At 37.7% G+C, this 24940-nt stretch overlaps 1 pseudogene; it reads left to right on the top strand.

Moving 5' to 3' along the window:
• Positions 1-15606: 15606 nt before the first annotated feature.
• On the top strand, positions 15607-16021 carry LOC141512092 (protein FAM136A pseudogene; annotated as a pseudogene).
• Positions 16022-24940: the final 8919 nt, after the last annotated feature.

Genomic DNA, 24940 nt, shown 5'->3' with positions numbered 1-24940 from the left:
TCCTAGGGAATAATTTCCTATTTGATAAAAAAAACTTCTGAGAAAACAGAAAAGTACTCTGGTAGAAATTATGCTTTAACTAATACCTTAAACCATGTTTCACAATAGATTTTTAAATGGATACATAATCCTAATATTAAAGGTCATACCATTAAAAAAGTAAAAGCGAGGGGCAGCTAAGTGGTGCACTGACCCTGAAGTCAGGAGGACCGGAGTTCAAATCCAACCTCAGATGCTTAATAATTGTCTGGTTGTGTGACCTTGGGCAAGTCACTTAACCCCATTACCTTAAATAAATAAAAATTAAAACAAAAAATAAAAGGGAAACAAATCACGGTGTCTTGACCAAACAAGATATAGAGGCAACTACAAGAGATTAAATAGATAACTTTGATTACTTGAAACCAAAGTTGTCTTCTGCAAAGACAACTTTAATGTGTCTAGGATAAGAAGGGAAGTATCAAATGGGGGGGGGGGATTTTTTGTATCTTATTTCTCTGAAAAGGATTTAGTATCCAAGATATTTAAATAATTTATATATACACATATATAGTTTTATATTATATGTATGTTAGAGTAATGGTCAAAGGCTATGAACAAACAGTTCTCAAAAAAAAAAAACCTGCAAAGATTTAGGACTATGCCCAAAGGCCTATAAAACCATGCTTATCCTTTGATCTAACAATACTTGATCTGTATCCCAAAAAAAGATTAAAAGATCCACCAATGTTACACATTGCATATGTTTTCAGGCTTTTTCAGTGTATTAATCAATTGTGCTGATTTTTCCCTCATATATCCCTACTCCCTGAGAATCATTCCATAAGACAAATAGTGTTTCTTAAGAGAGAAAGCACTGATAGACTTTGGTGGCATATTTTTATTGATGTTTTCTGATTCTTATATCAATAAAGATTATTTTTTAAAAAATAACAGTCAGAAGTCTGTATGCACTTTGGGAAGAAGTCTACCCAGAAAGCAAGGGTAAGTCTTGAGCTCTCAGAAGTCTGCCAGCATGGACAAATAATGTACCAAGAAAAAGAGAAGCCAGAGGGAACTGAGAGAGAATGAGGAGTTAAGGATGACACCTGGGTCAAGAACTTGGGTGACCGGGAGGAAAGCGATGACTCAATAGTAATAGGGAAGTTAGGAAGAAGGTAGAGTTTGGGGAAGTGGGCCGGGGTGGGGGGAGATCCTGAGATGAGTTTTAGACATAATGAGTTTTAATTGACTATGTAATATCCAGTTCTAGATATTAAATAGGCAGTTAGAAATATGAGACTCAAGGTCAGGGAAGAGGTTAGAGCTGGGTAAATAGACCTGGGAATCATCTACATAATTAAAATGGAATTGAAAATGGAATCTGCATGAGCTATTTTTATGTTTCTAGTGTTTTTATTTTAGATGACTTTTTAAAAATTCTGATTTTTAATTTATTTTGCTCTTTCATTTTATGAGTGAAGTCTTGTCATTTATATTCATTTATGATTGTTAACCCGAAATTTCCTTCCATTATATTCTCATAGTTATTTCTCTTTGTTTTCCACACTCCCTTTACAAAAAAGATGGTCAGAGAATTGTGTTCATCACTCGTAATTCATAATTGAAGTGACTGCTTCCATCTACACACCCTTCTTTGTTCCCTTGAACAGATCTGATCACAACTTTTATTTTTTTGGTTTTTGCAAGGCAATAAGGTTAAGTGACTTGCCCAAGTCACACAGCTAGGTAATTATTAAGTGCCTGAGGCCGCATTTGAACTAAGATCTTCTTGACTCCAGGGTCAGTGCTCTATCCACTGTGCCACCTAGCTGCCCCCTATGATCATAATTCTTATTCTTTTTTTCTTTTCTTTTAATCTAAACAACCTCTGAAATTGTAGTTTGACTTTTACTTACTCCCTTCTGATTCTCCTGCCCTTCTTAAAGCTCTCTCTTCCTTCTCATTCCTCCTGAATTCCTGTTGAATTTCACATATTTACAACACCAAACATATATTGTTATACCAGTTTGTGTGCACTGAGTATCCAACCCTCCTTTATCTAGTTTAGCTAAGAGTAAGGTTCATATTAATGCCCTCTCTCACTATTCTTTTTCCATATTTGTATATTCATCATTTCATAAATCATCTCATAAGATCCCTTTCTTGTTTCTTTCTTCCCTAATATATTCACTGTACCTTTCTTTCTTCCCTTAATATTACCAAAATGAATAAAACCACTATTCTTTATCTTATATATTTTTTGTCTTTGTCCTCTCTGATTCTTAAAGATGCTAAAATTCTGAAGGGATATTTGTTTCTTTTCCACCACTAACTTCTGGAATTATATCTTGGACTACTCAGAATTCACCTTTTTTTAATTATCATGGTCATTGCTCATATTTCTAAGCTCATTTCTTCAACTGGGACTTTGTGTAAGGGCCAAACTTTAGTTGCATCTTGTGCTCTTGGATGGCATGGTCTTAATTGGTCTCTTGACACCTTCTTATCTGTACTCTTAGTGATAACAGATTTAGGGATCCTTATGTCATCTAGATTCTGAGTCCTATATTCTTCAGTGCCTTCTGAATTAACCTAAGTGAGTTTTTCAGAGTTCTCGGATATTCTGATCTGATTTATGTCATCCTGGGTAAGAGTGTAATTAGGTGGTACAGTGGATAAAGTTTTGGGTCTGGTATCTGGAAGACATGAGTTTAAATTCTGTACTAGAGTGTGACCCTTGGCAAGTCACTTAACCTGATTACCTCAGTTTCTTCATCTGTAAAATGGGAATAGTAAAAGCACCTATCTCTCAAAGGTTGCTCTAAGAATCAAATGAGATAATATTTGAAAAGTACTTAGTACCTAGGACATAGTAGATTCCATATAAGTGCTTATTCTTTTCCCTTTCCATCTCCTTCTCCACCCCTCTCCACTCTTATGTTCATAGAGTATGGACATTCAACCACAGTGGAAGTTTTTCTTTGGAGAATTCTGGTTTTTCTGCCCCTTGTTCATGATACTACTGGCTTTTCTTGTCCCTAGATAATCTTTCCTCTATGTGGGAATGCTTCTGAGAGCTCTGGGTTTATCCCATATTTTCTGGAGGGATTCTTTCCTGAGTGCAGACTTCTGTCTATCTTTTTTTAAAGGTTTTTGCAAGGTAATGGGGTTAAGTGGCTTGCCCAAGACCACACAGCTAGGTGATTATTAAGTGTCTGAGGCCGGATTTGAACTCAGGTACTCCTGACTCCAGGGTTGGTGCTCTATCCATTGTGCCACCTAGCCACCCCCTGACTATTTTTTATGTAGTCTTTAGAGAAATAATTTTTCTTTGAATTTGTTGACTTTTTTCAGTTTTTTTAAATCTTTGCTAAAGGATTTATGTGAGAGTTGGACTTCTCTGGAGTTGTTAATACTTCTATCTTGCTGGGAAAGAGTGTAAGATGTGCTCAGGAAAGACTAGTACCTCTGGTGTGAGAGATACCAAGCTCTTTTTCAGAGCAGCTTTCCAGTTTCTACCTGATTCACCTAACTCTTACCTGTGGCTCCAAAAAAGCTGTAATATGCACAGCAGTTGTTTCAGTAGATGGAGCTAAATCAGATTGAGAGTAACTGAGGGGGTCTCAGTGAGTTAGCAGGATGTCTATCCCAAGCATGTGAAGACTTCCTTTGGTGGGATGAGAACAGTTTGCTCCAACAGTCATGTAAGCAGCTGAAGCAGGTGCTATGGAGGCACTCTGAGCTTGGTTATACAACAAAGATGCTAAAGTCATCCACTGCATCTTGAGTCATCACCAGTTGTCTTGACTCTGTCCTGCTACTGTGATGATATTGGAAGAAAGAATGAGGCCAATAACTTCATGCAATTCTACCTCACAAATTCAATTTAGACTCAAATCAAAAGACATCACCCTTACCATTTTACCATTTTTATATAACTCAGAATCCTATCATAGGGCAAATGATGAAGCAGTAGGTACAGATAGATTGGAAGCTGTTGTCACAAACCTGCATAGTGGTCCATTGGAAGCAGCAGTGGGACTCAGCCTCAGCAGACTCCTGGGTGTCTGAGCAGCCTTTTAAAGACTACACTGCTCACCTCCTGGTATGAGGAAGGGACTAGAAAAGGAGCCCTCAAAATTGTCTGCTTATTCAACCCTGGTCTGATTACTGCAGCAGATGGGGATCCCACACTGCAGTTAAAGCAAAAATAATGTAAAAAAAATTCTACAAAGATGATTCCACTCACCATTGGTACATGAAATGTGCACACATTCATAGACAACACAAAATCCAGTGATCCTGAAAGATGAAAAGCTCTTGATGCAAGAGAACTCAGTAGGAAAGGGAGAGCTGAAGCTGGGGTAGGTTTTATAATTAAAACAAATCTAAGGGATAGCTAGGTGGTGCAGTGGATAGAGCACTGGCCCTGGACTCAGGAGGACCTGAGTTCAAATGTGACTCCAGACACTTAATAATTGCCTATCTGTGTGACCTTGGACATCACCCAATCCCATTGCCTAAAATAAATAAAATGAAAAAAAATCTAATCAATAAGTTTGTGCCTACCAAACAGGCTCATGACAATGTAGTTGAAACTTTCAGTCAAATGTCACACCACTCTCATCAGTGCCTATGCTCCCAAAATGACAAACTGATGAGGTCAAAGAAAAGTTTTATGAAGACCAGAGTTCCTTCTCATCAATGTGCCAGAAAAGAACAGCTTATAATTCTGGATGATTTTAATCCTAGAGTAGATTCAGACTACCAGCCTCCCTGAATACATCCTCACAGAAAACATTGGCATTTAATAGACTATGTAATTATAAAGAGAAGAGACAGACAGTATGTGAGAGTGACAAAGGCAATGTGTGATGTAGAATGCTGGATTGATCACAGACTCAGCTTCTCCAAGCTAAATATTTGGATTCAACAAAAATGGTGGTCTCAAGGAAAAGTGACTACCAGTAGAATTTATGTTAACAGATTAGAGCACTTTTCTGAGGGGTAACAATTTATTGCTAACTGGGAGAGAAAGCTGAATCAACTCATGGTTGGTAACAGTGGGGCAGAAAAGGAGTGGGCAACTTTCAGAAATTTGATGTACAGCACTGCATTGCTCATTTGGGTCAGAACACTTGTGAACATCAAGACTGGTTTGATGAAAATAATGGGAAAATACAGAAGCTACTAAATGATAAACAAGAATTCTACAGGGTTGGCAGTATTTAATTCATCAAAAGTAAAATACAAGTTAAGCTTAGAGAGATGAAGGATTCTTGGCTCAATAAGAAGACAAATGAAATTGATTTTTACACTAACAATGACAATCCAGAGTTTTTTTAAGGGTGCTATGAATGCTTTTTGTGAGTCAAAAACCTATGGTACATCTCTACTACTCAGTGCTGATGGAACGACATTGATTAGTGATAAGGACATGATCCTAGAGAGATGAAGTGAATACTTTCATAATGTTCTTAACAGACCATCAGCAATCAATGTTGAAGCCACTGACTGTTTATCTTGACTTGAAGTCAATCTCTCCTTAGCTGAAGTTCCAGCTGAAGAAGAGGTTTTAAATACCATTAGATTCCTTTCATGTGGCAAAGCACCTGGTACTGATTCTATTCCAGTTGAGATTTACAAGGTGAGAGGTCCATTGCTCATACAAAAACCAACTAGAATTTGAGAAAGTTATCCCCTTGGGAGTTCAAGGACACCTCCATTGTACATCTCTATAAAGGTAAAGGAAATAAATTATTCCATTAAAATTATGGGGGGGTCTCTCTCTTAGTCACTAGTGGAAAAATTCATGCCAGAGTCTTTCTTAAGAGGTTGACCCTTCACCTGGTAAATGGTCATCTACCTGTGAGTCAATGTGGCTTCAGAAATGGATGAATAACAGTCATTTTGGTGTTTGTTGCTGGACAACTCCAGGAGAAATACCAGAGCAGAAAAGAAATTTGTATACAATGTTGGCAAATCTGACCAAAGCCTTTGACATAGTCAGTTGAGAGCGTTCATGAAGAATTATGTCAAAATTTGGTTGCCCAGAGAATTTTTTCAGTATTGTATATCATTGTCACAATGGCTTGTTTGCCCCAGGTCTGGGTAGTGGATGATGCTCCTGATTTCCCTTTCACCAATGGAGTAAAACAAGGCAAGTATATTCTTCAACTTGAAAAGGCTATAACCCAAAACCAAAGTGAAGGAGTATTGGTGCATGATTTTTCTGTTTACATATGATTGTGCACTCAATGCTGGCTCTGAAGCTGAGATGCAACAAAATATGAATTGATTCTCTGTTGCTTCTGTTAATTTTGACTTAAAAATGAACACAAGAAAACACAGCTGCTCCATCAAGCAGCACCACACCATCCATATGAGGAACCATTGGTTACACCAAATGGAGAAAGTTTTTAATACTGGAGATAAGTTCACTTACCTTGGTAATGTACTTTCCATGGAGGTTCACACACATTTCTAGAATTGGTTCAGTGTTGGCATGCTCCTAAAGAAAGTGTGGAAGAGAAGGATATTAGACTGATACCAATCTGAAATGTCTATAGAATCATGTTCATTGTATGCTTGTGAAACCTGGACAATCTACCTTTACTATATCAGGAAAGTGAATTGCTTCCATTGAATTGTCTTGGAATGATTTTGAAGATCATCTGGTAGGTTAAGATACCAGAAACTGAGATATTTTCTTGAAATAAACTTCCAAGCATTCAAACTCTACCACAGAGAATACAACTCTGATGGGCTGACCATATTGTTTGAATGCCAGATCTATAATTGCCCAAAAGACTATTTTATGGAGAACTCACACAGGGAAAGTGCTCACATGGTGGTCAGAAAAAATGATACAAAGATACTCTAAAGTACTCTTAAAGTACTTTGGAATTGATTGTGTGACATGGGAGACATTGGACCAGGACTGCCCAGGATGGGATGCCCTCCTCAGAGAAGGTGCTAAGTTCTATGAGCAAAGCAGAACTGAAGTAGCTACAAGGTGTATAAATTTAGAGAATCCACCCCAAATGTTCACATGGACTGTTTTGTGCCCAATGTGTGGTAGAGCATTCCAAATTCATATTGATCTGATCAACCACTGTTAGTCATGCTATAACTTGACTCTAACATAGTGATTTAATTTCGATCATCTTCAAGAATGAAGGATAATAACTATCTGATTGATCTTATCAGAGGACCTCATGTAAAATATGTTACAAATATTAATATTAATTAATTATTCTCATCCTTTGTTACTTACCTTTGCTTTAAATCTAAATGGATTTGATAAATTAGCTATATATCTAAATAAGACTCATCATTTAACTCCTCACCTAAATGGTTTTTCTTTATGTCTTCAAAAAATCATTCCTGAGAGATGAAAACTCTTTCCTTATTTTAGTCCTACCTATCTTTCCTCTGTACTTTTGAAATTTGATCATCCAGTCCAACTTCTTCATTTAACAAGAGAAGAATCTAATGTCATTGGACTGATATGCTCAAAGTTCTACAATCAGTAAGTATCAGGGTCAAGATTAAAATTTTAGTCTTCTAACACCAAATTCAAATAAGAAAATGGGATGGAAATTGAGCTCAAGGAGAACAAAGTCAGTTGGTTAGGAAGAACCTAACCAAGCTGTGATCTTCATTCTAATTGTTTTGTTTGTTTTTTGCAAGAAATGGGGTTAAGTGACTTGCCCAAGGTCACACAGATAGGTAATTATTAAATGTCTGAGATCAAATTTGAACTCAGGTCCTCCTGACTCCAGAGCTGGTGCTCTATCCACTGAGCCACCTAGCTGAACCCATCCTTCTCTTCATTCTAGAAGAGAAATAATAACATTAGACTCTTGCTGTCTCATGAGTTGGATTTGAGTGAGGTAGGGATGGCCAAGGTTGCCAGTCTTGTTCTCTCTCTCTGGTTTATTGAAGGCAAAACTCTGAAGTAAGCCTTCTACCCACTGAATCACTAATTTCTCATTTTCCCCTTTTTCTATATTATTTCTCTCTCTCTCTCTCTCTCTCTCTCTCTCTCTCTCTCTCTCTCTATATATATATATATATATATATATATATATATATATATATATATATTTCCCCTGAATGAAAGAGTAATGAGACATCTATAATTGATATCATTTAGCTTGTTTTCTCAAGGGGTGAGGTGTGGGGAGGAAGGGGTAGAAAATTTGAAAATAAATTTTTAAAAAATGAATGTTAAATTTTTTTACATCAATTAGGACATAGCTAATAAAATAAATAAAATATATATTAGGAAAAAACTAAAAGAAAGAGCAGTGTGAGCTAGTTTAGACCCAGGTTGGGTGAGTGAATTTTCTCAGAGGTAGTTTCCCTATCTAACAGGAGATCTGATATCTTACTTAGAAACAAGGTATATGGAAAGAGTTGTCTAGGATGGGCTTTCCTGTGAAGGAAGGTAACTTGCTCCTGGGTAAGGACTCTGAGGGACTGGCTAAAGATTTTAGAAAGGGAGTCTTGTCATGTTTGGTAATAGAGTTTTAACCTAACAGAGTGCTCTGATGTGGGACTGGTAAATTGGACATTTGAGCTTTCTTCCTGGGCCACAAGCCTGTTGGATTCATAATCATGAATTTCCCTTTGATCTTTGACTGTTCAGTACCAAAATTTCGGGAACTCAATAGGATGATAACTTAGGAAATTGACCAAGAAGATTCTTGGTTGTAACTGAATTGGGGGAAGAGTTCTAAAAGGAAATCCAAAAAGAAATTTAGAGTCTCTAACTAAACCTTCCTCATCTTTTCCAAACAAGCAGTCTTCTTAACTTGCTAAGGCTTTGTTGGACAGTTTCCTTGCCTAGAGGTATGTCTTAGCATGGAACCCGATTATCTTGGGGATCTGAAAAGTAATAAAAATAATAACCATCTTTTTTAAAACAATCTTGTGAATGAAAATTTTGTCATTCCAATTTTACAGATAAGGAAGCTGAGGATCAGGAGAGAAAAGAAACTTTCTCAGGTTAATTGCCAAAGCTGGAATAGATATAGAGAAAAGAGTGATAGCCATGGTATCAGTGTTTCTCATATCATGGCTATCACTATTTTCACTATATCAATTGTCTTTCAATCAGTTCTTCTTAAATGTGGACTAAATCCCTCAAATGAGTTCATTTTGGAAAGAAAACTCTATACATTACACACACACACACACACACACACACACACACCCATTGATTACATAAAATTATTTTTTAACATGGATATTTGTTATGAAAGATATTCTCATTTCATATTTCTTTTTTTTTCTTAGGTTTTTGCAAGGCAAATGGAGTTAAGTGGCTTGCCCAAGGCCACACAGCTAGGGAATTATTAAGTGTCTGAGGCTGGATTTGAACTCAGGTACTCCTGACTCCAGGATCAGTGCTCTATCCACTGAGCCACCTAGCCGCCCGAATATTTCTTTTAATGGAAATTGATTTTACATTCTTTTTGGCAATATCTATTTCCTTCATCTGGATTATTTAGCTATGCTTATTATGTTCAAATTAACATAGTAAATTCTGAAAATTTCAGGAAATTAAATTCATTTTTACCAAATAGGTACTTTGGCACTGTACATGGCATTATATAGGCATTTAATAAATTGTTTATTGATAGCACTAGGCTAGGTGCTGGGGACACAAAGAAGAAACACTTATAATTGGGGAGGTGGGAATAAGGAAAGGTTTTATATAGGATGTTTGAAACTTGAGGAAGCCATCCATAATAGGTGCCTCCACTTTCTTTCCTCTGACTTCTTAATTCTCCTTAATCTGGCTTCCTTCCTCATTATTCAACTGAAACTGCTCTTTACAAAGTTACCAGTGATTTCTTTTTTTTTTATATTTCTTTTATTCTTGTACACATGATTTTTTTATATATTACTAAAATATTCTTGTTTAAGAGTAAACATAATACCCCCCAAAATATAGACCATCATGAGCAATAAAATAAAGGAAAGAGGAAAAAATTAAAAATAATAATAATAATAATAATAATAATAATAATAATAATGATAGGGGCAGCTAGGTGGTGCAGGGGATAGAGCACTAGCCCTGGAGTCAGGAGCACCTGGGGTCAAATGCGGCCTCGGACACCCAACAATCACCCAGCTATACAGCCCTGGGCAAAGCCACCCAACTCCATTTGCCCCCAAACCCCAATAATAATAATAATAATAATAATAATAATAAATGTGCTTCAGTCTGTGTTCCAGCACCACCAGCTCTGTCACAGGTGGATCACATTCTTTTAGGTAAGTCCATCACAAAAGCTACTTCCATATTTTTTCACTGTTGCCATTGCTGATCGCAACTTCCTCCATTTGTACTTCCCCATTACCATACACTCACTTTCTCCTTTCACTCTGTCCCTCTTCTTAAATGTGCTGTAGGGTAGCTGAGTGGCACAGCAGACTGATCACTAGCCCTGGGGCCAAGAGGCCCTGAGCCCACATAGCACCCCTAAGGCCCAGCAACTACCAGGTCCTGTGTTCCCTTGACAGGCCATCCAATCCTAGCCCCTTGCAAGAAGTAAAAAAGAAAAGGTGTTATATCTGACCACTCTCCCTCCATGGTCCACCCTCTCCTCCATCACTCACATCCCCCTGTTTCACCCTGTCCCCCTTCTCCCCTTCTTACTCTAGATGTTTATACCCCATTGAGTATATATATACATATATATATATATATACACACATATATATGTATATATATATATGCTGTTTCCTCTCTGAGCCACCTCTGATGAAAGTGAAGGTTCCCTCATTCCTCCTCACCTTCCCCCCTTCCATATTATTGCAATAGCTCATTGTATTAAGAAAAAAATCTTATTATATGAACTATCTTAGCTTATTCTACCTCTCCTTTCTCTTACTCCCATTTCATTTCCCTTTTAGTCATTGACTCCATTTTTACAATATATCTTCAAATTCAGCTCTCTCCTGTGCTTCATCTATAAAAGCTCCTTCTGCCTGCTCTATTAAATGAGAAGTTTCTTATGAGTATTATCAGTATCTTTTTTATGCAGTAATACATGTAGTTCATCATCATTAAGTCCCTCATATTTTCCCCTTCTCCTCCACTCTCTATGCTTCACCTGAGTCCTGTATTTGAAAATCAAACTTTCTGTTCAGCTCTGGCCATTTTAACAGGAACATTTGAAATTCCCTTGGTTCACTGGAAGTTCATCTTTTTCCCTGGAAAAGGCCATTCAGTTTTGCTGGGTAGTTGATTCTTGGTTGCATTTTGAGCTCTTTTGCCTTCCAGAATATTATATATTATATTCCAATCCCTATGAGCCTTTAAGGTAGTTCCTGCTAAGTCCTCTGTGATCCTGACTCCAACTCCGCAATATTTGAATTATGTCCTTCTGGCTGCTTGTAATATTTTCTCTTTGACTTGGGAGTTCTGGAACTTGGCTATAATATTCTTGGGGTTTGGTTTTTTTGAATCTCTTTCCAGGGGAGATTGGTGGATTCTCTCAATTTCTATTTTGCCCTCTGCTTCTAGTATATCTAGGCAATTTCCCTGTAGGAATTCTTTTAAAATGATGTCAAGGCTCTTTTCCTGATCATGACTTTCAGGTATTCCAATAATTTTTAAATTATCTTTCCTGAATCTGTTTTCCAGATCAGTTATTTTTTTTTCAATGAGATGTTTCACATTTTCTTCTAATTTTTCTTTCTTTTGGTTTTGAAGTATTGTGTTTTGACTTCTCATAAAGTCAGCAGTTTCCTTCAGGTCCATTCTACAACTGAAGGATTTGTTTTCCTCAGAGAGCTTTCTTATCTCTTTTCCAATCTGGTCAATTTTGCTTTTTAAAGCATTCTTCTCCTCAATAACTTTTTGAACTGTTTCATCCATTTGACCTATGCTGGTTTTTAACATGTTATTTTCTTCAGCATTTTTTGAATCTCCTTGACTAAGCTGCTGACGTCTTTTTCATGTTTTTCCTGCATCTTTGTTTGTTTGGTTTTTTTAGGTTTTTGCAAGGCAAATGGGGTTAAGTGGCTTGCCCAAGGCCACACAGCTAGGTAATTATTAAGTGTTTGAGACCGGATTTGAACCCAGGTACTCCTGACTCCAGGGCTGGTGCTTTATCCACAGTGCCACCTAGCTGCCCCTTTTTCCTGCATCTTTCTCATTTCTTTTCTCAATTTTTCTTCTATCTCCCTCACTTGATTTTCAAAATCTTTTTTGAGCTCTGTCATAGCCTGAGCCCAATTTCCGTTTTTCTCGGAGTCTTTAGATGCAGGAGCTTGTACTTGCTCATCTTCAGACTGAGTAGTTTGATCCTTCTTGGTATCATAGACAGTGTATTTCTCAGTGGTTCCTCTTTTTTCTCTGTTTACTCATTTCCCCAGCCTATGCCTGGTTTTGGGGTGCTTCCTGAGCTTTTGAGTATTATTGGGACACCCCCCACAAAGATCTCCGTGTGTGAGGCTTTGTCTTCCCTCCTGGTCTGTGAGTGACCACAAGTGTACCCCTCGGCCATGGGGCTGAGGTGGGGGGAGGGCCTGGTGTTCTATGTGGGTCCTAGACTGTGAGCAGGAGCTGAATGTGGTCAGAGCCCCAGAGTCCTGTTCTAGGCATAGAGGACAAATCTTGGAAGTCACTCTCCACTCCCCTATCTAGGTTGGACACTCAAGGCTCAGTTTCCTGGGGGCTCCTGCTTAAGGCTCCACCTGCTTCCATTTCCTGGATCTGGGCTGTGGGGGCCACACTGCTCCCTGAGTGCCCTGAGGGCTGGGCTTCACACAGTTGCTCTGGCAGAGGTCCCCCACTGATCTTCCAAGTTGTGCCCGGTGCTCCGGGTGTAGGTCAGGAAACTGCCCCCTTTACCATGAGCCATGCTCCAAAGCACCCTGGGGCTGCCTCTGGAAGGCTGAAGTTCCTTCACTTTGGAGAGCTACCCCTCTAACCCCTCCATGGAGCGGAGCCTTTCCATTGTTTTCCAGGATACCTTGGGCTGGAGAATTGCCTCACTGGATCCCTCTGTGGGTTCTGTCTCTAGAAAATTTAGTTAGAGTCCTTATTTTATAAGTTTTGAAATAGTATATATAGAGAGAGTACCTAAGAGAGGCTCTTCTCCTGTCTCCATCTTGGCTCCCCCCTCCCCCAGACACCCAGTGATTTCTTAATAGTCAAACATCATAATCTTTTTTTCAAACCTCATTCCTCTTGACCTTTCAACAGTTTTTGAAACAATTAATCACCCTCTTCTCCTTGACATTCCCTTCTAGGTTTTCATGATATTACTCTCTCATGGTTCTCTTTCTACCTGACTATTCTTTCTTAGTCTCCTTTCTTGAATTTTTAACAAGGTCATGCCTACTAACAGTGGTGTCTTACAAGGTTCCATGCTGGGTCCTCTTCTCTTCTCCCTCTTGTTTGTTGTTACTGCTGCTAGTCCCTTTAGTTGTTTCTGACTCTTCATGACCCTATTTGGGATTTTCTTGGCAAAGATAACTGGAGCAGTTTGCCTCTACTGATGAGGGACCTAAAGCAAATAGAGTTAAGTGACTTGCTTAGGATCATACAGTTAGTACATGTCTGAGGCCAGATTTGAATTTAGAAAGATGTCTTCCTGATTACAAGCCCAGTCCTCTAGCTACTGTACCACCTGCTATTTTACTTGATGATCTCATCAGCTCCCCAGGAATAAATGATGATTCTCAAATCTATTTATCCATCTTGAATCTGACTGTCAATTTCTAGTCTTACATCTCCAACTGCTCAAACTAGATGTACCATAGACATCTTATAGTCAACATGTCCAAATCTAAACTCATTATCTTCTACCTCCTGTCCCTAGTTATAATAAAATGATCTTTTAGTTTTTCAGACTCAGAGCCTTCACTCCTAAATCTCTCACCCCCATATTCACTCTGTTACCAATGCCTATCTTGATTCTTCCTTCATAATATCTTTCATATATGCTACCTTTTCTCCTCTGACATTTCTGCCATTCTGTTTCAGTCTCTCAATGCTTCACATCTGGAATATTGTGATAACCTGTTAGTTTGTATTCCTGCCACAAGTCTATCCCACTGTAGTCCATTTTCTATTCAGCTGTCAAAATGCTCTACCTAAAGTGTTATGTCACTCTGACCCATCCACTCAATAAAATCCAGTATCCCCTTATTACATCAAGGATCTAATATAAAACACTTTGTTATTCAAAGCCTTTATAACCTACCCATCCCCTTTCCAGTCTTCTTATGCCTTATTCCCTCCATGTACTCTGTGATGCAGTGATACTGATCTACTCACTCCTTCCTTGAACAAGACATTCCTGTCTCTGAGCATTTTCCCTTGCTGCACCCCCTCCCCCCAGGACCAGTACCTGGAATGTTCTCCCTCCTCATCTCTGCCTCCCTGGTTTCCCTCAAAGCCCAGCTAAAATCCACATCATACAAGAAACCTTTCCTGATTCAATCTTAATTCCAGTGCTTTCCCACTATTTTTTCAAATTCATCCTATATATATTCTTGTAGTTTATTGTTTGTTGTCTTCCACATTAGCCTGCAACCTTCTTGAGGTGAGGGGCTGTTTTCTTCTCTTTCTTGTAATCTCACTGTTTAGCAAAATGCCTACTTCATAAGAGGCAGGTTTTTATGTGTGTGTGTTTTTAATCAGCTGAGTGAATGAATGAAGATAGGAATTCTAAGAGACCTAGATGAGGAGACAGTGCATTCTAGGCTTAGGAGTCAGCTTGTATAAAGATACCGAAGCAAGAAACAGAATACAAAATTTGGAGAAAGATCAGAAGAGCAATTTGGCAGGGACAAGGGAGAAATATGAAATATGTGTCCAGGAAGACAATTTAAAGCCAGTCTAGAAAATTAAGGAGTTAGAAAATTATTCTAGTAGCAGTAAGGAACCTCTGACTTTTTTTGATTGGAGGGTGACATAGCTTGACCTGTTTATGAAAATTATTTTGGAAGTTGTATACAGGATGTAGGAGATGTAGAAGGAAGCAAAATGAACCGAAGGTGGCATAGGATTGAGGGAATAAGGTAGAGAAAAGAGTCAAGAATAACTCTAAGGGCCAGCTAGATGGCACAGTGGATAGAGCACTGGCCCTGGAGTCAGGAGGACCTGAGTTCAAATCCAGTATCAGACACTTAATAATTTCCTAGCTGTGTGATCTTGGGCAAATCACTTAACCCCATTGCCTTGCAAAAACTAAAAAACAAAAACAAAAAACCCCTAGGTGCCTGATGGGATCAATCAATTTAATTTATTCAGGATCTACTCTCTGCTTGGTACTGGTGGATATAAAGAAAGAAAAGAAATTTTTCTGCTTCAAGAAGCTTATATTCTATTGGGAGAAACAGTATACATATGGATAATTATGTACAAAATAGATTCAGAGTAATAGGGAGGGGAAGTTGTCACTAACAGTTTTTGGAGGGGAGTTCATATAGAATGTGACATGAATTGAAACTAGGAATCTTAAAAGGTAAAGATGAAGAAGAAGCTCCTTCCAGACTGAAGGATAGCTTATACCAAAGTGGGAGATGGAGGGTAAAAATGTGAAGAGCAGAGAGTCCTCGGGCCGGGTGCAGGGCTGTGGGCTGGGGCACACCATGGCAGAGTCACAGCAGCTGCAGGTGCAGGAGGCAGTGGACACCATGGTGAAGGGGCTGGAGCAGGCCAATATCCGCAAAATGCAGGGTACCATGTTCTGGTGCAGCACCAGCTGCTGTGAAGATACCCAGGCCTCTATGCAGCAGGTTCATCAGTGCATGGAGCACTGCCATGCTCCCTTGGCCCAGGCTCTTGTGACCAGCAAACTGGAGAAATTCCAGGACCATCTGGCTCTATGTACCATGCATGCACTTCAATGACAAAGCCAAAGACTTGATGGATGCTGGGAGCAAGGAGCAGCAAGTGAAGAGGCAGCTAGAATCCTGTGTGACCAAATGTGTTGAAGACCACATGCACCTCATCCCCACCATGACCAAGAAGATGAAGGATTGTCTAGCATCTATTGCAATATAGTCATTTTCATTGGTCATCTGGGATGGGAGAATGGGTCTACATGTAAAAATGGATGGAAATTTTAACCTTTCTGAGAAAAATTTATGAATTAAGAAATTGAATTTTGGGAATTTTGCATCTGCCTGTGGATTGTGTTTGGGTCCATTATGTGTTTTAGCCCATTGGTGAAGAAATGGAAGAAACTGGTGCTTAGATTTGAATTGAAGGTAGTGTGGAGGCTAATAAGTGTCCAAGTCCATCCCTTCGGTGAAGATGACCCCTATTCTGTTGGGTTCAGAGGTGTTCCATTCTTAGAAGCTGGAATAATCCTTTGGGTTTTTAGGTATTAGTAGTTCTCCCCAACCTACCTCCCATCTGGTATAAATCCCCAAGTTCACTGTTTGGTGTCAACTTCATATTCACCTGATCAAACCATTTCCCATAAATCATAAACAACAGCCATGAGTTTATAAGTGATTGGGAAAGAGAACCTCAGTTATGCTTTTCTCCCCAATATAAGAACCCAGTATTCAGAGGTAAGTATAGGGAGAGGGTTGCTTGGGTAGAGCGCTGATCTATCTTTTGAAGAAGATAGTGCTCACACCAGCTTTCAACTGGGACACCAAGCAAGAGGATAAAAGGGAAATTTACCACCTGGCTTGGTTCCTTTACTTTGTTGTCTCTAGGACTGCTACTGAGGTTACATTTTCTTGCCCTTCTGGAAGATACTGCAAGGGCGACACTTTAAAGTGTTTTTTGAGACTAATGTGAAACAATTTTGAGTTAAGGCTAAAAGCCTATGTTTGCAGAGCAATTTTAAGCTTCTTTGCTTAATGGAATGACAGATGACTAGTTTAAGGGAAAGTTTTCCCCAAAACAGAAAAAGTGTGGTTCCTGACCCTGAACCTGATGATTTGCCCTCTTCAACAGAAACAATTTGTTATGAGAACCCTCTTAGGACAGGAAAGGGTCTGAGCAAGTTAAAAGAGCTTTTTTTACACCCCAGAGAGTACAGGAGGCAGCTAGCACCAATTATTCAGTTATCACTGTTGGTTAAAACTTTGAGCAACATGTTAGTACCAGGCATTGTGTTGACAGATCTTGTCCTCTTTATACCAACTTTTTACAGAATGCAATTACCGTAGCCTTCCTGTTCAGTGTTTCAAGGCTACGTCCTATTTTCCTAGTGGTTTGATTAAAAAATAAATCGTTTCTTTTTTTAACTTCAAAAAAAATGTGAAGAGCAACAAGGGGGCCAGTTTGATAAAGTGCATGAAAAAACTTAATATGGAAAAGATAGTTTAGAGTCAGGTAATATATAAATATTACATTATATCTCCACATAAATATGAAAATTTGTTTTTTAGGAGTGGGGGTGAGTTGTTTAGGGAAAATGATGAATTCTATTTGGGGTATGTTGATTTTGAAAAGTAGAAAGGATATTCAGGTAGAAGGGGAAGGGAAGGGAATAAAGTATTTATATACCTTCTAAAGCTCTTTACAAATTATATCTCATTGGATCCACACTACAACCCTAATAGAGTAGTGCAATTATTATCCCCCCTCCTTTTTAATAGTTGAGGAAACTGAGGCAAAGAGAGGCTAAGTGACTTGCTAAGGGTTCACACAGCTAGCAAGTGTGGAAGCTGAATTTGAATGCTGGTTTTCCTGACTCCAGGAAGATCAATTAGAGATAATTTAGTAGACAGTTGTAGATGCATGGTTGAAGTTCAGGAAGTTTTGTCACTATCTGCAGAGAGATGATTAGTGAATACATTAGACCACCAAGAGAAAAGGTGTAGAAAGAAGAAAAAAGTGATCAGGTCAGAGCCTTAGGGAATACATGCAGTAAAGGAATGGAAGATGGATGATGCTCCAATAAAGGAGGCTGTGGAGTGATCAAAGTAAGAGGAAAAACTAGAAAAGAGCAATTTCTTGGAAGCCAAGAATAAGAGTTTTCAAGAGGGGAGAGATGACAATGTCAAAAGCTATAGAGAGGCCAAAAAGACCAAGAGTATAAGCAACTGAGTTGGATTGAATTGCCTGAAACTCTGAGTGCTGTACTTATTTGAATAGCCATAGGAATCTGATTAAAAAGCCAGTAACAATGGCCAAAATGAATAAAACATCTTTATCTGAACTGAAAGAAATAAGATTGAGAAAACCTTTCACAGTCAATACATATTTTATACACTTATTGTGTATGACTTCATTGGTAAACTTGGAGAAAGCAGATTCAGCTGAGTGATGGGGCAAGAAACCAGACTGCAGTCAAGAGAAGTAGATAAAATGCAATATTTTGATGAGTAGTGTCCAAAGCTGGGCTCCAGGCCCATGGAGGTGGTGGCATGACTTCAAAGGGTGAATGATAAAACAATAAGAGGGTGGAAATAAAAGTCATATCCCACACTGCCAATAGCAAATAATGGGCTTCTTTCCAACAAACCATGCCACCCCCTTTTCCCATCACTATTCAACACTTTCATTTTCCTTCTTTTTTTCTTTATTCATCTTCCTTTTTCTTCATTCATTGTTCATTCCTTCCTTCTTTCCATTATGAACTAAGGGTCAATTTTGGAATTAGAAGGATCTAAATTCAAATCTTGCCTCTGAGAAATACAGACTATGGATGTCCCTCAATCCTATGTGCCCTAGATAAATCTCCAAGTCTATCAAGTCACAGATGAGTTTCTAATATGCACCATAGATATAAAGAATTTTCTCAATGTGAATGGCCCATATGGATAAAATCCCAGGTTTAGACTTCCTCCCCCATCCTCTCTTACCAAACAATCTAGGTGTGAACAATTAATGGTAGGTTTGCTCATATAAGTAGAACAAATGGCAGTAGTAAAGACAGTAAGGTGAGCACTTGTAGCTGAAATGCAGAGAAGACAATGCAATGAATAGTGAAAAGTTTGATGAAATGATGGGAGTTAGTGTGGGAGGTAATTGAAAGCCAGAAGAATTTGATTTGGCAAGTCATTGTTAGTTATTATGTAGGTTTTTGAGTAATCCTGAACCACAATTCACACGTTGACTCAGCCTGAGGAGTAAATGTTAAAAATAATTTCCCTTCCAGCCTACATGTGCTTGGTGAATAGTTTGGCTGCAATAGCAGCTCCAATATTACTCATCCCTCCTCCTCAAGGGGATATCGCCACCTTCTCAACATGGGTTCCCAGTTCCCATTCCAATTCAGCATTCATTGGTAGTTTCTTGGGATAATTTTGTTTGATCTTCTAAGAAAAGAGAAAGATTAATAAAGAAGGATAGGACTAACATACTGTCTGATAGCCAGAGAGCCGATATATTCTAACCCTTAGGTTAACAGCCCTGTTAGGTAGAATTATATAAAACTCAATATGCTATCAGAACCTCATCTATGCCATATTCACTGCCAAAGGGAAGCTGAGTAATTAGGTCAGTGAATCATTAAGAAATTTCCCACAGAACAAATACATCACGACATCATTAAGAACACTAGTCTTTGTGAGGAGAGAACTCTCAGGCGTTATGCTACAAAAAATGATGAAATTATGGTTGTGGTAAATGGGGAAGATCGTTTCCTCCTCCCTTGGCCATCAATCACCTCAGACTCAGGGTACCCAGGCAATCCACTATGGTGTAGTTCTTTCTCTTCTTTCCTCAGCTGTTAATATGTATGAATTATGTGTATAGGAATTCTTTTAACAGTTTGATTGTGAGAGAAGTCACATTGTTCCTCCCATTTTACTCCAGGAAAGGACTGTGTGAGCGCACACACACACACACACACACACATGCCACACGCTGTGGATATATACATCCAGAGGCACATATACAAATAATTTTATATACATTTATCCACATATATTAACACAAATACAAGCTATGGACATATATCTTCAGATGGATGTATAAATATATATATATATATATATATACAAAGAAATATAAATTATATATATATATTCATATATATAGAAATGTAAGATATGGATTTATACATTTATATATATATATATATATATATATATATATATATATATATATACTTCTAAATAAGTCAAAGACAGACTCCATATAAAATAAGATGCTTATGTGATAGCAGAAAAACTAGACATTAAGACTTTTTTAAATTTCCTTGCAAATAAATATATAGGTAATATTCTATTTTTATTTTATAGTAATAAATTAAAAATAAGTAAAAAGAATTGTTAGGTGGAACAGTGGATAGGGCAATGGAATCAGGAAAACCTGAGTTCAAATCTGTCTTCAGAACCATTGTAGCTATATGTTAATGGGCAAGGTACTTAACTCTATTTACCTCAATTTCCTCATCTAAACTGGAGAAGAAAATAACAAACCATTTTAATATCTTTGCCAAAAAAAAATAAAAAGCTCAAATGGGGTCATGAAGAGTCAGATAGGAATGGAAAACTACTGAACAACAAAGTACAAAGAAGCCAGGGAGGTAAGGCACTAACAGTTGGGAAATCAGGAAAGGAGCTGTGAAAAGTGGGTGAGATACATTTTTGAGCAAAAAAGACTTATAGATTCTCTTGTCATTGCTATTTCCCTGCTTCCTTCAATCCTCCAAAAGTTAGAAACAAAGTAGGCACCCATTCATGATGAAGAATTGGCTGAAGAAATTATGGCATATGAATGTGACATAATATTAGGATACTTTAACATATGGCAGATATGAGACATACTAAAAACCTACACAAAATAATGCATAGCAAAAATAAGTAGAACTAGCAAAACAAAATACATGATGCTTAAAATTATGTAAACAAAAAGAACACTTGGTTGTTGAGTAAGGTCTGATGATTTTGTGACCCATTTGGGGTTTTCTTGGCAAAGATACTGAAATGGTTTGCCATTTACTTTTCCAACTCATTTTACTGATGAGGAAATTGAAGCAAACAGGGTGAAGTGACTTGACCATTATCATAAAACTAGGAAGTATCTGAGTCAGAATTTGAACTCAGTAAGATGAATGTTGCTATTTCTAGGTCCAGTACTCTATCCACTGCATCACCCAGCTGCCCCTACTAGAGTTTACAACTGCACTAAAACTTCTGAAATGTGTATTATCTAAGTTTGATGGTTTTTAATATGAAATTAATACTTCTCATAAAAAATTGTTCTATCAAGCAACCTAATTGAGGTTGTCTCTCCCCCTCCACAAGTTCTCTCTACTGATATAAATACGAAGGCAACTCTGTGTAAAGCGGCATAGTCTTTCTAATTGCCTCTCCACAACTATATTAAAAAAAACAATTAAAGAGACCTGCCTTTGAAGGTTATCTAGATAAGAGAGAGAATAAATTCTTATACTTAAAAGGGGAGGAAACTCTAATGTTTTATAAATCATATCTAATACAACATAAAATATCAAGTCAGAAGAGGAGACAGTAGTCCTGTTGCTAATTGGATCTTTGACAGTTCTGACATGGAACAGACTAGTAATTAATGACACCTTTATGCACCAATGTGTAAACCTGATTGATTGGTTGCAAAATTTTATGGTTCCTTGATTAAATTCTATAAATATTGATTATTCATTAAATTCTGGGTTAGCATGTGTAAGGATACCATTTATCTATGGGGTTTTGGTAAGATCTCTGTGAATTATTCTCTCTCCAAAAAGACTATAGTCTCCTTGAGAGCAGTGATTGTTTTATTCTTTATCATCTAGCATCATGCCAAACACATAACTTTTTTTATAAACATTGGTCATATTTTTTTAAAAATAATTTCATTCTACACTCTGAATCCTTTAATTCTTTATCAGGAGGTGAGTAGCATGTTTTATCATTAGTTCTCTGGAATCATGATTGGTCATTAGACTGATAAGAGTTTTTAATTCTTTCAAAGTTATTCACTTTTACCATATTGGTGTCATTGCGTAAATTTTTCTCCTGGTTCTGTTCTTCACTCTACAATAGTTCTTTTTCTTTTCCTTTTCTTTTTTGATTTTTGTTTTTAAGGAAATAGGGTTAAATGACTTGTCTAAGGTCACAGAACTAAGTAAGTTACCTAGCTGCCCCTCTTCATTAGTTTGTTGGGTGTTTTTGGCAAGGCAATGGGGTTAAGTGGCTTGCCCAAGGCCACACAGCTAGGTAATTATTAAGTGTCTGAGGCCAGATATGAACTCAGGTACTCCAGACTCCAGGGCCAGTGCTCTATCCACTGTGTCATCTAGCTGCCCCCTTCATTAGTTCTTACAAGTCCCCCTGAAGTTTTTCTGATACTATATCCTTCATTGTTTTCTAAAACATAGTAGTAATCCATCACATCTATACTTCATGGATTATTTATCTATTTCTGAGATTATGAGGATTTTACTTCTTTGGTACTTTAAAAGAACTAAAAATATGTGACATAATTTTTCCTAATGTTCCTTTCCCTTTCCTGCCTTTCTCTACAGTATTGCCTATAAAAAGCCTTGTTGAAATTTTCATAATTATTCAGATTTTCTCTGAAGCCTGAATCTATGCTAGGTAAAAACCTAGGATTTTTTACCTCTATAATTTCTGCATTGAGGTAAATATATATTTATCTGCACTTATCCAACACATGATCTCAGAGAGGAGATATTTTTCCCATCACACTGCATAAACCTTTTAATTTTTTTCTTCCATAAAGATTTGCATGAACTGATGCTGAGTGAGATGAGCAGAACCAGAAAAACATTGTATACCCTATCAGCAACATGGGGGTGGTGATCAACCTTAATGGACTTGCCCCTTCCATCAGTACCACAATCAGGGACAATTTGGGGGTATCTGCAATGGAGAATGCCATCTGTATCCAGAGAAAGATTGTGGAGTTTGAACAAAGACCAAAGACTATTGCTTTTAATTTTAAAAAAACCATTATCTTATTATGTAATTTTGCTATCTCTTATACTTTATTTTTCTTCCTTAAGGATATGATTTCTCTCTCATAACATTCAGCTTAGATCAATGTATACCATGGAAACAATGTAAAGATTATCAGACTGCCTTCTTTGGAGGGGGGGGGGGAGTGAGATTGGGAAAAAATTGTAAAATTCAAATTTAATTAATTAATTAAAAAAGTTTTCTTCCATAGCTCTTATTTCCTTTCTAGTTTTTTCCATCAAGTACTCTCAACTTCATTTATAAAAAGACATTTAAAACTTTTAAAATCTTTTATTTATCTTTTCAATAATTCTATGAGTTTGTGACCAATCTGTGCTTTTTCTCTGAGGCTTTGCTTGAAGATGTTTTGAGGTCATTCTCTTCTTCTCTGTCTGGACCTCCAAACTGTCTGATCCAAGACAAAGTCTAATTGCTACTCCCCTGGTCTAAGCTTGGTAAATTCCTGACCTACGTTTCAGATAGAGTAAAATAATAGAATATGATTGGACTCAGTTCCTATCAGCTACCTAGGAAGTTCCACTTTTGGTAAGAAGCTTTTTTTGATCCTCCTTCCTTCTGGGATCCCCCCCCCCAATTTATCCTGTATAAAGCTTATTTGTACATAGTTGATAAGATACTGTCTTTCCCAATACATTTCTTGAGAGTAGGAATATTGGGTCCCCCCCCCATTTTTTGTATCCTCAGCATTTGGTACAATAGTATACTCTAAGTGAAAGTTTGCTGTCTAGTTTTGACTTTGTCTCCTTCTATGAAAAATGTTCTTCAGACCTGTAATATTACTTAAAGGTTGAATACCCTAACTCCTAACTTGAAAAGAAATCAAGACAAATGATGAAACCTCTCCCAAAGGGGATAGAGCACCAGCCCTGGAGTCTGGGGTACCTGAGTTCAAATCCAATTTCAGACACTTAATAATTGCTTAGCTGTGTGACCTTGGGCAAGTCACTTAACCCCATTTCTTTAAAGAAAGACAAAAAAAAAAGAAAACTCTCCCAAGAACTACAGAGTAAGTTCAGGATCAATGAAAGGTGAAGGTAAAGACACCTCCCCAAGATCTAGAGAATCCATTGAGGATAACTCAGTGTCGTCAGCACCATGAGTACTCTTCCACAGTGTTGTTTTATCCTTGTACTTTTGTTATGCTGCAAAAACGTCTCCATTATGGTTAGGAGGGTTAGTTGAAGAAATAATACATTCTTCTTCTAAAATAATTTGTCTTGTGTTGACCTGAGTTCATGCAGCTCCCAAATTAGCTTAGGAGATCCTTACTATTTTGATAGTTCCCCCAGCTGCTGTGATCTCTGTGGTCATACAGTTCTATAGAGGGCTCTTTCCTTTCAGGGAACTAAGTTTGAGTTTGCAAAGTCCCTTTGACTTTCTCTCTTTAGCTCTCATTCTGTCTGTTTCTGTCCTATGAATTTGCTCTTCATTTCTAATGGTCAAGTCCAAGGTCATAGCCCAGGTATTCAAACTAGCCATATAACATTTAAACATCCTTAATGTGATGTTCATGATAAGTGTGCACATTTTTTATCAAAGAGATAGCCTGCCCAAAGGAATTTATTACCTCAAGAACATGGGAATACTCAGGGAACTCACCAAACAAGTGAAATTTTCAAAAGAAATCTATAGACCATAGAAGCAAGGTTAGTTAATAAAGAGTGAATTAGAGTCTCGTGAATGCTAAAGAATGAGTTTAGAAAAGAGGATAGGGAAGGCTAGGTGGCACAGGGATAGAGCAAGCCCTGGAGTCAGGAGTACCTGGGTCCAAATCTGGCCTCAGACACTTAATCGTTACCTAGCTGTGTGGCCTTGGGCAAACCACTTAACCCCATTGCCTTGCAAAAACTAAAAAAAAATTAAAAATAAATAAAAAAGATAGAAAAGAGGACAAAAGAAATTTGGAATCTTTGCTTGGAACAGATAAGATGATAATAGCAACAGATAAAAGACAGCTTTTCTCTAACTGCTTGTTTTCTTTGCTAAAGAAAGTGACTTTTGATTAGCAAATATCTAGAAAAAGGAGTGGTTTCATCAAGAACAGGTC

This window comes from Macrotis lagotis, chromosome 2 (genome assembly GCF_037893015.1).
Source record: "Macrotis lagotis isolate mMagLag1 chromosome 2, bilby.v1.9.chrom.fasta, whole genome shotgun sequence".
Classification (NCBI taxonomy): domain Eukaryota; kingdom Metazoa; phylum Chordata; class Mammalia; order Peramelemorphia; family Peramelidae; genus Macrotis; species Macrotis lagotis.
This window is presented reverse-complemented; position numbering and strand designations above follow the sequence as displayed.